Genomic DNA, 12,839 nt, shown 5'->3' with positions numbered 1-12,839 from the left:
CTTTCTTACTTTCTCTAGTAGACTGCAATATTTTTCCTTGTCCCTGTTTTCCACAGTTATGTGTTTTGGTGTGTGACTTTGGATCCAAGAATTTGTGTGTATTCACCTCTTTGTATTTTTGTATTTCTATGTTTTGAACATTACTCAGGTATGAAAAAGTTTCTGAATATAATTTCTTTGAATATATTCTCTATTCCTCTCTTTTCTTCCTGACATATCTCAATAGCTCTGATGTTTATCTTTCTTTTTTTATTTTTATTTATTTTATTTATTTATTCCCTTTTGTTGCCCTTGTTGTTTTATTGTTGTAGTTATTATTGTTGTTGTCGTTGTTGGATAGGACAGAGAGAAATGGAGAGAGGAGGGGAAGACAGAGAGGAGGAGAGAAAGATAGACACCTGCAGACCTGCTTCAACCACATGTGAAGCGACTCCCCTGCAGGTGGGGAGCCGGGGTTCGAACCGGGATCCTTATGCTGGTCCTTGTGCTTTGCACCATGTGTGCTTAACCCGCTGCGCTACAGCCGGACTCCCTGTTTATCTTTCTGATGAAATGTTCTGTTTCACAGAGAAGCGCTTCATTTTTCCCTTTTTTATTTATAAAATAGAAAATATCAACAAAACCATAGGATAAGAGGTGTAAAATTCCATACACTTCCTACCACCAGAGTTCCATATCCCATCCCTTCCACTGGAAGCTTTTCTATTCTTTATCTCTCTGGGAGTATGGACTCCAGGTCATTATGGGGTGCAGAAAGTGGAAGGTCTGGCTTCTGTAATTGTTTATTCACTGAACATGGGCATTGACAGGTTAATCCCTCCTCCCAGCCTGTTTCTGTCTTTCTCTAATGGTGCAGAGCTCCAGAAAGATGGGGTTACAGGGTACATTGGTGAGGTAGTCCGCCTGGTGAAGTCAGGTTAGCATCATGGTAGCATCTGCCACTTGGTGTCTAAAACATTAAGCTATAAAGAACAAATTGTTTAATGATCTGGAACCTAAAGGTAAGAATATAGCAGATGAGATTTGGGGTCTCCATTCTGGAAAAGGTTTGCAGGTCTATTTTAGGTATATTCCAATGGGCCTATGTTTTTTACTAATTTTTGCCTGACCCCGATAGCTAACATGGAAGTGGGCCAAAGGTGTTATCTCGGGAGATGGTGTCAGGGTTCAAAATAAGACTAGGAATCTGGATCAGGGAAGAGAGTAGCTCCCAAATCTGGAAAGAGTATATAAATACCATTAACTGTAAACCCCATTGATTTGGTCTAGGGCCTATATTCAATGCAGGAGCCTGTGTTACCTCTGCATCCCTGTAGGTCTGAGCTTGCATTCTGTGGTTATAGCTAGGAACATTCTAGGCTGTATCCATTGCTGGATCCATTTTCCTCGAGTGGTAGAGGATTTTGGGCCAACCTCCCTTCTGAGAATGGGGCTGTCCCTACCAATGCTGATCCACATTGAGGGCAAGATCCTTTAAGGGCCCACAAAGGGGTCCATTATGTTGTTCCTGATGAAGATGACCAGTGACAGTGGAAAATAGGTTCTGTTAGAGGTCTAGATCCATCATGCCTGTGTGAGGATCTCAAGACTCCTGACTAGGGCCCTGGGAGATGAGTTGGCCTGGTAGTAAGCAAAAGAGCCATCATTAAAGTATGCCAGTATCTTTGAAGGGATTAATTTTTTCTAAACCTTTTCTTCCAAGAGTTTTAAATTCAGATTGTGATGGTTGTGTCTTCCAGTGTTGATATTATCTCCTCCACAAGATTAAGTCTACTTCTGAGGCCTCTTACCTCTACCAGACTGCCTTCTTAACTCAACCTGTAGTTCAGTTCATTTTGGAGGTTTATAACTTGTGTGGTTTTTTTTTTGTTGTTGTTGTTGTTGTTGTTTGTTTTTGTATTTTTTGGTTAAATGATCACTGAGTCCTTGAATCTTAAGTTTAATTTCTTGAATTGATTTTACGATGAGTTTTCTGAATTCTGTCTTCATCATTTTTTCTATATCTGTGTCTGTCTGGTCATTTGGGGTTTCTGTCATTACTGTCCTTGCATGTCTCATTTTCCACATTTACTGTGGCTTCCGTTGTTGTGCCAACAGGAGGTGCTATTGTTAAGGTGTTTGATTTCGTGATTTATATATCTTGGTGGGGCAGGGGAGATTATATCTTGTGTCACCAAGCCAGTTTAGTGTCTTTGATGTCAGTATAGGGTTTCCCTGATGTTGTTCTATTCACTGGGTAGGTTACAGCCTTGGAGTATATTTTTCTCATTGATGTTCAAAGAAAAAGCAAGACTCCTACAACTATGTGCTGTGTTTTGTAAGTACCACAATGGCACTGGCTGCCACCGAATACTACTTCTTAAGTTCTGAGACGTTTTGTCTCACTCCTGATCAGATTTATCTATATCCACTTGTAGCTTAATGAGTCACTTAAAAATTCACAGTTGTGAGGGAGGTTATACTGAGTTACCAGGCCTGTTTTGGGTTCTTGATGACAGTATAGGGTCTCCCTGCTGTTGTTCCAGCCCCTGTATGGCGACAGCATTGGAAACTTAAGAAGCCAATCATTAGTATAGAAATTGATCCAGTGATCAAAATTCTTCCCAAGAATAAAAACCCATGCCCAGATGACTTTACTAATGAATTCTCTAAGTTTCACCTGGAATATGATGGCAGCAGAGTGGGGGTTGAATTGTTATGTGGAAAACTGGGAAATGTTATGCATGTACAAGCTGTTGTATTTTACTGTAAGCTGTAAACCATCAGTACCCCAATAAAGAAATGAAATAAAATAAAATAAAGACTTTCAAAGAACTAACACCAATCCTCCTCAAACTATTCTATAAAATGGAAGAGGGGTAAACATATTCTATGAAGCAAATGTCACTTTGATCCCCAAAGCAAGAAAGGATTCTGCCAGAAAAGAAAATTATAGACCTATGTCCCTGATGAACATTGATATGAAGATCCTGAACAGCATCTTGGAAAATCGAATATAGCAACATATCAGGAGAATAATTCATCAAGACCAAGTGGAATTCATCCCTGGGAAACAGGGATGGTTCAGTGTCTGCACGTCAATCAGTGTAATTAATCATATTAACAAAATGAAAGATTAAAAAATCACATGGCCGTATCAATTGATGTCAAAACGTATTTGACAAGATCCAACACCCATTTATAATAAAGACCCTCCAGAAACTGGGAATAGAAGGACCATTCCTCAACATAATAAAGATCATGTATGACAAACCCACAGCTAACATCATTCTCAATGGGAAAAATCTGAAAGCTAACAGATAATTTCACTCATATGTGGAATCTAGAGATCTAATTATCATGAACTTGCCACAGTAGAACCAAGCAAATGTTTGCAAGACTTGTGAGAACTATGATGGTTATGTTTGGGAAGGTGGTGTTACAGAATTTCATCGTGGGTGTGGTGTAGAACTGCTTCACTGCTGCTGAAAAATTCTCCTTAAAGGGAGAAGGGGCTGGAACCCAGGTCCTTGTGCACAATAATGTATGTGCTCAACCAGCTGAGCTACTGTCTTTTCTTCCTTAATTGAACTCTTACTGGTGCTAATTGAAATATATTTGAATTGACTGTTATATTCTTTAAGTTTTTTCAACTTCCTTTACATATAAAAGAAATAATATTTGTAGAACTATTCAAATTGATGAAAACATGAAATTCTATATGCACATATGGAAAGATACACACTGATAGGCAATATTTCAGTTATAGCAAAATGACAACAAGTTCATTCTCATTGATGATAAAATAATGAGCGCATTAGTGGTCCGGGAGGTGATGCAGTAGATGGGGCATTGGACTCTCAGGCATGAGGTCCTGAGTTTGATCCCTGGCAGCACATATACCAGAGTGATGTCTTGTTCTTTCTCTCCTCTGGTCTTTCTCATTAATAAATAAATAAAATATTTTAAAAATAATGATCACATTAGTGATTTGTAATGCTTGCTCATTATAGTTATGAGACATGACATTTAAGCACATATAACATGAAATTGCCTGCACTTTCACATTTAAAGCACCTGTTGTGTTTTGAAGATAATTTTGTACTATTATGGTTGTCCTGACTAGAATATTCTTTCTTCTTATTACCATTGGGATTCACAGCTTTACCTCCAAATGTGCTCATATAAGCATGGTGGTAAAGAATACCAAACTAGGGTTTCAATAAAATCAATACACAGTGTGATTATAACTTTCCTTCATTGTTTCTCCTCTTCTCACTATATATCTAATACTTTTAGAGATGCACCTTTGAACTACTGATATAACTTCCACATTTTAGGACAGTTAATAGACTTTCTTTTGTTGCTATTTTCACCTTTTCTCAAGTTCAGAGGTATTTACTTCCTAGTCTTTTCCAAAACACATCAGACTTTACTTTTCCTATCATTGTTATTTTTATTCATGTCTTTATTCCCCACTGGAATTTATGTTCCCTAAAGATAAGGAATCTATATAAAATTAGCAAATGCCTTTCTTACAGGTGAGGCTTAAAAGTAGTTTATTTCGTGATCCGGGAGGTGGCACAGTGGCTAAGGCAACAGACTCTGAAGCATGAGGTCCTGAGTTCAATCCCCGGCAGCACATGTACCAGAGTGATGGCTGATTCTTTCTCTCCTCCTATCTTTCTCGTGAATAAATAAATTTAAAAAAAAAAGTAGTTTATTTCACCAAATTAGATTGGATAAAAATAATAGTTTAAGGACTGGAGAGAAATTAGGTAAGGTGCTTGAATTGCCACATATACATACAACCTGGATTTGAATTCCAATACCACCTGTTAGGTATTATGGCACCAGATGAAGCTCTGCTGCTCTAGTGTCTCTCTTTGTGTTTCTCTTCATCTATATCTAATATAAACTTGAGTGCTGAGATCCTGGCTCCTGGGAAAGAAAGGAAAAAAAAAAGAGAGAAACACAAGATGAAGGAAGTAATGTTTTGCTTTCTAATCATTCAAGGGAAAAACAACATAATTATTATTATTTTATGTTTTCTTCTCCACTATATTTTTAGACACAGTTTATATGAATCTGTGAACATAGGTTTATAATATAGATTGGGATTATAATATAAATGCAGTTTTGTAATCCATTTTATGTATGTACACAGGAAGCTCTTTTTTTATGGATGGGTTAATGGTTTATAGTAAATACAGTTATTGATACATATATAAAAGTTTTCAATTTTCTATAAAACAGTCTCACTCTCAGCTTAGGTCCTTCTCCACCATCATATACCAAGATATAGGAAATTCTTAATCAAACTAAAGAATCAATTTTATTAATAAATATAAAACTTTTAAAAGATTATTACCCCAAAGTATCCTTTTAATTCTAAAAAGAAGCGTGTCTAGAATATTTTATAAGAAACTTCAAAAACTACACTCTTTCAGGCATCTCTAATAAGAGTGTCATAAATGATGTCCACATATACCAGGATATCACCCGACATTGGCATTTTTCTCCAATGAAAGAGCAGTGTCTCATAATTTGAGACAAAATTCTAATTATTTTAATAGGATTATTCTGCTGCTTGGCATATCAAGCAATTTGTTTTACACTTTTACTCATTATTTTTCATTTTTGAAGACTTAAACAGAGGAGACATGACAGAACAGGAGTCCTGTTTCATCTCTTGGACCATTAATTATGCCATGGCAGTTTCAGTACTGATGAGACCCCAAGAGAAATGAATCTTGCTGGGTCTTACTCAGTTTAATGGATTTCATTCTTTATACTTCAAACAAGTTTTCTTTGAAAATCATTAATCATTAAACTATGGATTAAATTGTGAAAATAATGGAAATATAACCAACAACAAATTGTTCATGGTTGGCTTCTCCAAGGATTTGACAGCTAATTTATAAAGCAAGTTATTTTTATATAGTAAGACTTTTGTGAATAAAGTAAAACTGCTTCAGCAAAATGTTCAACATTATTCAGTCGTCTCTGGGGGAATGATTCATACACAGACCATACCCTTCTCTTTTGACCTTCTTTATCACTTTTTATTTTTGCAAGATTTCCACTGTTCCTAATTTATATTCAGCATGTATCTTTGAAATAGTTACTAAGTTTGTTGGTTTGAAAAACTTTGAAATCTTAAATCTTTTTCTTTTTTTTTCCAGAGCACTGCTAAACTCTGGTTCTTGGTGGTACAGGGGTTTGAACATAGGACTTTGGAGCCTCAGGCCTGAGAGGCTCTTTGCATAACCACTAAGCTATCTACCCCTGCTCCAAGACTCAGAAATCTTTCTTGAATTTTTTTTATTGAGGACATGTTCTTAGACCAGAATGGCCCATTGCTTCCTCAGGGATATAGTTTCACAAATCCACCAAATATATTCACATACTCCTCCCACCACCAAAGCGCCATCATCCTTCAGTAGGGAGGGCATTCTTCCTTTTTTAAATATCTTATTTATCTATTATTTATTGGATAATGACAGAGAAAAATTCAGTGGGAAGGAGGAGATTGTAAGGAAGAATGACAGAGCAGGACACCTACAACACTGCTTCATTACTTGTGAAGTTTTCCCGTGCAGGTAGGGACTGGGAATTTGAACCCAGGTCCTTGCACATTGTAAGGTGTGAGCTCAACTGCATGTGCCTCCCGCTAGTTGCCACCCCTTCCTTTAACTCCCTTTGAATTCCCCAGAAACCATTTTGTTAACTCAGGGTCCACATTGGAGAGCTTTCAGACCATATGGTAGGACTGACTTGCAAAGTAGGTAAACAAAAATCCAAATATTTAGTTTCAGAAGATTGGCGGTAGTTTTCAATACAGAACAGGCATATGTAGGGGAACAGTTATAGATGAGAAGAAAGGGTTTTCTGACCAAGTCATAGAAAACTTTGAAAGCCAGAATGTGGCTTCCTTGTTTCATCCATAGTTCCACACACCATTTTAGGACAACTAGTTCAGCATCCCCCTCCCAAGACTTATAACAATATCTCTTAAAGATCTTTCCTCAAATCTCTTGTTCAGATTCTCAGGAGCAGGAATGAAATTTATATTTTCAACAAGTGCTTTGATGTTAGATTGAAAGTCACTGTCATGGATAAGGGGATTTGGTAAAATACTACATTTGTCTATTTTAATATGCTTGATTTATTTATCTTTTTATTTTGTCATCACCAGGACTTCATAGCTCTGAGACAACTTTTTCTATATAGCAGTGGATGGATAGCTAGCTCACTAGCTAGACAGATACCTAAGCTTCTTCTAGTTCACTGGGGGCTGGGCTTGAACCTGGCTTATGTGTATCAGCATTATTTTTATCTGAGGCCTCACACCTGCAGAATTTTATTGCTCCAGAATTATTTTTTCTCTCTTCTACAAGTTTCAGATAGATAAACACATGGATATGGAGAGCAGGAGAGGGAGAGGGAAAGGAAGAGGGAGGAAGAGAGGGAAGGGGAGAGTAAGGGAGAGAGAGAGAGAGAGAGACCTCGAGAGACCTCTCTACTATTTATTGAATTATCCTGTTCCATTCTATGGTTTTTCCATTTGTTGCTGGGCTTAAGAACCTGGAACTTCTCACCTGGCAAAGTGTGTGCTTTACCAAATAGATGAGCCATTCCCAAACACAGTGTGTATGTGTGCACCAAAATATATCATGACTTTTGCAACAATCCAACATTTGATGATAATGTTTTGTGCAGTACCCACAGGGAAAGAAAAAAAATTATTGTTTTCACTTTATCAAAAAGTAGCACTTGAAATATACCTCTCAAAGCTTTAATATTCTCTATGATCTGTGATATGTTCATCTGCATCCCACAAACAAACCAATTACATATAACTTCTAATATGTCATGTCGGGATATTGTGCAGATGTGGTTGAACATTGGCAGGGTCCACAAACCACTATATTTCCATGCAAGTATTATTTAAATATCCCCACCATGTTATCCCCTCAGAGTATTGCTAATCCAGCTAGCTTCCTACCTTCCCAGAATGCCTTTATGCCTTTTTCTTTTCTCCACCCTCTTCCTTAGCCAATTTTGTCCTTCTTCTTCTTCTTCTTCTTCTTCTTCTTCTTCTTCTTCTTCTTCTTCTTCTTCCTCTTCCTCTTCCTCTTCCTCTTCCTCTTCCTCCTCCTCCTCCTCTTCCTCTTCCTCTTCTTCTCCTCCTCTCTCTCTCTCAACCTCTCTCTCTCACTCACTCTGTCTCTCTTCCACATCCCAACATGGAGAAGGGCTGGCGTGCATAGCGGGAGGCGGCCATTTTGCTAGCTCCACGTGGCCTAAACTCGCTGTGCTGACATCCGACTCTGGAGTGTCTGCATCACTAAATATTTGCGTTCCCACTCTGCCACAAGTTCCTAGTCTCTTCTCTCTCCGGTGACACTAGCCCGGCAATGTCACATTTACCTATTTCAAGAAACCAACCTTTTTTTCCCTTAATGTAAAGTTGGGAAGAGCTGAACACAGATGGCTACAGTTTTCACTGGCCATGTGTGTAAATATATATCTCTATCTACATTTATATGTCCAGTTACCTCCAGTTTTTTACAAAAGCTATTTAAATTGATTGTAAGTTATGTGTATGATAATATATTTTACCTTAAATATAACCATCAAATGTTTTCAAAACAAATTATAAGAGGGGAGATTTTTTTAGATTTATTTTGTAGATTAGGTAACTGAAAACTGATAAATCTAGATCTTATCCAAGGTCACATGACTACTAAGAGGCAGATACTGACTTAGATGCTTCTGTATTACTAGTAAGACACTCATACTACCCTCACTTATTTTCTTTCCTGTTGGAGATACTTAAAATTTTGAGGGGGACAGTTTAGAGAGTGCAGGAACAATAATGAGCTAGTCAACTAGAAGAGTTCTAAGCACATACCAGTATAACTCTCAAAGAGTTGTGCAGAATCAACATTGCTATGAACTCATTAGAAATACAAAATATTGAGTCTTCTATATCTGACCTATTGAATATAAAATAGAGGACCGTTGGCAGTAAATTACAATTGACAAATCCTCTAAATGATTCTATGTTTTCATAAATTTGTGATGACCTCTAGGTCTACTTCGCCAAGCTCTAAAGAGGTTGGGATGGTGCCTTACAAAAAAAAAAGAAAGAAAGAGAGAAAGAGGGAGGTTTGTGTGTCTTACTCCAAGTTGACAGTTTAAATTAGAAATAACTGAGTAAACATGTCTTTAGATTTAGCCCTGCCAACTCTGATTTCTTACACTATGATTTTGACTTCCCTAACATGATAGATTGTATTTTATGCTACTTTTTCAACTTGGCATATTTTACCATGGCCTCAATTGGGTGACTAACTCAGCTGATTGTCTGAATTTTTTTTCAGTTTTTACAATTGGAACTTTTTGTCTTTGGGAAGCAAAGACAATTGGTTACCTTATTCTTAACACATTAAGATAATGACTGGACAATTTCTTTGATTCTTTCTCTAGTGCAGGTCAATTTCACATCTCTGATAGGCTGGTAATACCAGCTTTTGTTGCTCTTGGGACAACTAGCTGCTGAGTGTTTCTGTGGAAAGTCAAACTGATACTTTGTATATGTGACTATTATTTGTTGAAGAAAGCATGATTAGTAGCTGTAAAATTTACTGTATTAACTATTTTTTAATGATTTGGAAATATCTGGGTATGTATTACTGACACAACTAGTTCACTAGTTGCACTTTACTGTCCTTTAGAAACATCTCTTGTTGAGTGAGTTCAGTTAAGAAAATTTATTCCAGGTGGAACTTAAAAACTTAGCCTGACAACAGGACTATTGATTATTTGGGTAGTCCTTGAGGGTAGGATTTTAAGAAAATTAGTCCTGCCATTTATGTAATAGAATACAAGTGTTTGAGGTAGAGAGGCTTCTAAGGAAACATGCTGATCCCACGGTTGAGATGATAAAAGTACCCTAGGGGCCTAGTGGTCAACCCAAAAGATTATTTTTTTAAAAGACTATTAAAAAAAGATTATTCAAAGCTATTTTGAAAGAACAGATAAAATACTAACTTGGCCTACTGAGAGAATGATTATGCCATTAATGAAAAATAATGAAGACCATTAATTTTTTTAATTGAGGAAATGCTGCTTTCGAAGACTTATCTCAGAGATGCAGTTATACATCTCTACCATATTTGTGCCAGTCCACCTCATCCACTACTTATGTGTACCTTCCTGTCCAATGTTGGGCATTAGGGCCACTTCCTATATTTCCTTTCATGTTATATTAGTAGTAGAAATTTCAGGCTACCATTAGTTTAGAAACTTGATTGCATATGCTAGTGAAGTTATTATAAATTAGCTTTTAATAATACAAACATTCAGTTCTCAAGCACTATTTACTGACATAATTATAAGGAAATTAGGGTTTGATAATACCAATAATTTTCTAGTCTCTTTACAATTTCTTTTTATTTTTATTTCTTGGATAGGCACAATTAGAAATTGAGAGGGGAGGGAGAGGAAGAGAGGGAGAGAGACAGAGAGACACCTGCAGTTCTGCTTCACCACTCACCAAGCTTTCCCCCTGCAGGAGCCAACTGGGGGCTCAACCTGGGTTTTGCACATTGTAACATGTGTTCTTAACCTGGTGCACCACAACCCAGCCCTGTTTCTTTTTTAATTGATTTAATAATGATTGACAAGATTGTAGGATAAGAGGGAAATAATTCCATACAATTCCCACCACCAGAGTTCTGTATCCCATATCCTCCATTGGAAGTTTCCCTATTCTTTTTTAAAAAATTATCTTTAGTTATTGGATACAGACAACCATAAATCAAGAGGGTAGAAGGAGACAGAGAGAAAGAGAGACACCTGCAGCACTGCTTCACCATAGCAAAGTTTTCCTCCTGCAGGTAAGGACAGAGGGCTCAAGCCTGGTTCCTTGCACATTGTAACATGTGCACTCAAACAGGTGAGCCACCACCCGCCCCGAAGGTTCCCTATTCTTTATCCCATGAACCCAGGATCTTTATGGGGTGCAGAAGGTGGGAAATCTGTAATTGTTTCTCTGCTGGACATGGGCATTGGCAGCTCAATCCATACTCCCATCCTGTTTCTATCTTTCCCAAAACTTCTCTCTGCCCTGAGCCAGCTTTCTAGTCCTATTTCCAACTCTGACACCATCTCCCCAGATAACACCTTTAGTCCACCTGCATGTTAGCTGTTGGGTTCAAGCAAAAATTAGTAAAATCATGGGTACCTTGGAATATACTTAAAATAAACTTCTTAGCTTTTTTCCAAAATGGAGACTCCAAATCTCATCCGCTATATTCTTAGCTATAGGTTCCTAACTATTAAACAATTTGTTCTGCTTAATATATAATGCTTTTCAGCCACCAGGTTGCAGTTGCTACCATGACACAACCTGACATCCCTGGGCAGAAGACCTCACCAATGTGTCCTGGAAAACCCCCACCACCACCTCCAGAGACCTAGTATCTTTATTTCTATAGCATTTATAATTTGTAGGACATCTGGCCATATTTTATTTCTCTCTAACCAAAGCATTTTGATATAGGTGATTTAAATCTCAATTTATAAATAAGTCAGCTAAAGATAACAGTGTTAGCATTTACAGTGAAACAGATGACAACCAACCAGGTCCTTTTTAATCCATGGATAATGTACATCATGGTAAATTCTAGCTGTCATACCTTGACTTTAATGTTGTAACTCCTCCAGTTTTCCCACCATACAGTGTAAACATTTTAGGTGGATAAATGTATTTGACACTGACATAGCAATGGGGTACCACAATTTTCAGATTTAGTCACTTTCCCTAGGAACCCAAGAATAAAACCAGGTTGATTGAGGACCGAAGAAGATGAGGACTGAAGAAGACCAAGTCAATTAATGAAAAACACTGGGAAGCCTGGATTAAGTATCACAAAGATACAGATGAGTGAACTGATTAAATTGCACCCCTAACTGAAACTTAGCGCACTTGCAGTAAAACCATAGAATGTTCAGCTAACTTTTAGCAGTGGGAGTTACATAAGCTAATAATTAATTGTCTGTAGCTTTCAGGCCTATTAGGGAGGTGTGGAACAGAATTGGAGGCAAATCACTGGCTTTTGTTGTGGTCAGGAATGTTGCCTTAGGCAGTAAGCTACATATAATGGTAATGCTTACAAGTTGTTTTTCCTGTAATTTTTAACTTTGGAAGCAGTCCTCCTGCTAGTGAGTAAGCATATCTTAGAAGATTTTTCATTTGTCTTTCACTACTGTTGGAAATTGCCTACTTAATACCTTCAAGAGTGAAATTTGGCACTTTTTTAAAAAAAATTTTCCCTTCAAAGGTAATGCTCCAAATAAAAAGTGATGAATTGTCCGTGGCATCTTGAATAAAAACTAAGATCATATGTAGACAGACGAATACTTCCTTTAAAATGTAGTTTAAATTGCTATTAGAAGGAACCCCATTTTTCTGTGTTATTTTGAGCAGACCTTAGTCTCACAAAGGAAGAATATGAATTCTGACTTGGAAAGGAAGAGCTCATGAAACCACACTGTGTGAAGGGGAGGTGAAGAGAGGCTCTGAGTGGATAAAGGCTTTTAGTCACCAGGAGCCAGAGGTTTCTTTTTGAAGTACATAAAAGCTGACCAAGGACTTTGTGACAACTTTTGAGCTGCCTTCCTGACCATGTTGATTTCTTTCATTCACCCATAGATCAGCGTCATTGACAAACCTGTTCTTTTTAAGTGGTAAAAGAAGTTTAAAAATAAAATCCTATTTTTGATGTACCTTTGATTTTCTTCAAAAAATGTTTCAGATGATAGGAAAGACGAATACAGTGATAAATTTT

The 12,839-nt window shown here is 37.3% G+C and overlaps 1 protein-coding gene across 8 annotated transcripts in view; it reads left to right on the top strand.

Annotated features, from left to right (window-relative positions):
• HDAC9 (histone deacetylase 9) overlaps positions 1–12,839 on the top strand; it is a 1,141,821-nt gene that overhangs the window by 191,910 nt on the left and 937,072 nt on the right. The window lies entirely within an intron of this gene.

This window comes from Erinaceus europaeus, chromosome 8 (genome assembly GCF_950295315.1).
Source record: "Erinaceus europaeus chromosome 8, mEriEur2.1, whole genome shotgun sequence".
In the NCBI taxonomy this organism is placed as follows: domain Eukaryota; kingdom Metazoa; phylum Chordata; class Mammalia; order Eulipotyphla; family Erinaceidae; genus Erinaceus; species Erinaceus europaeus.
Note: the sequence above shows the minus strand (reverse complement) of the source record. Positions and strands in the feature narration are given on the sequence as shown.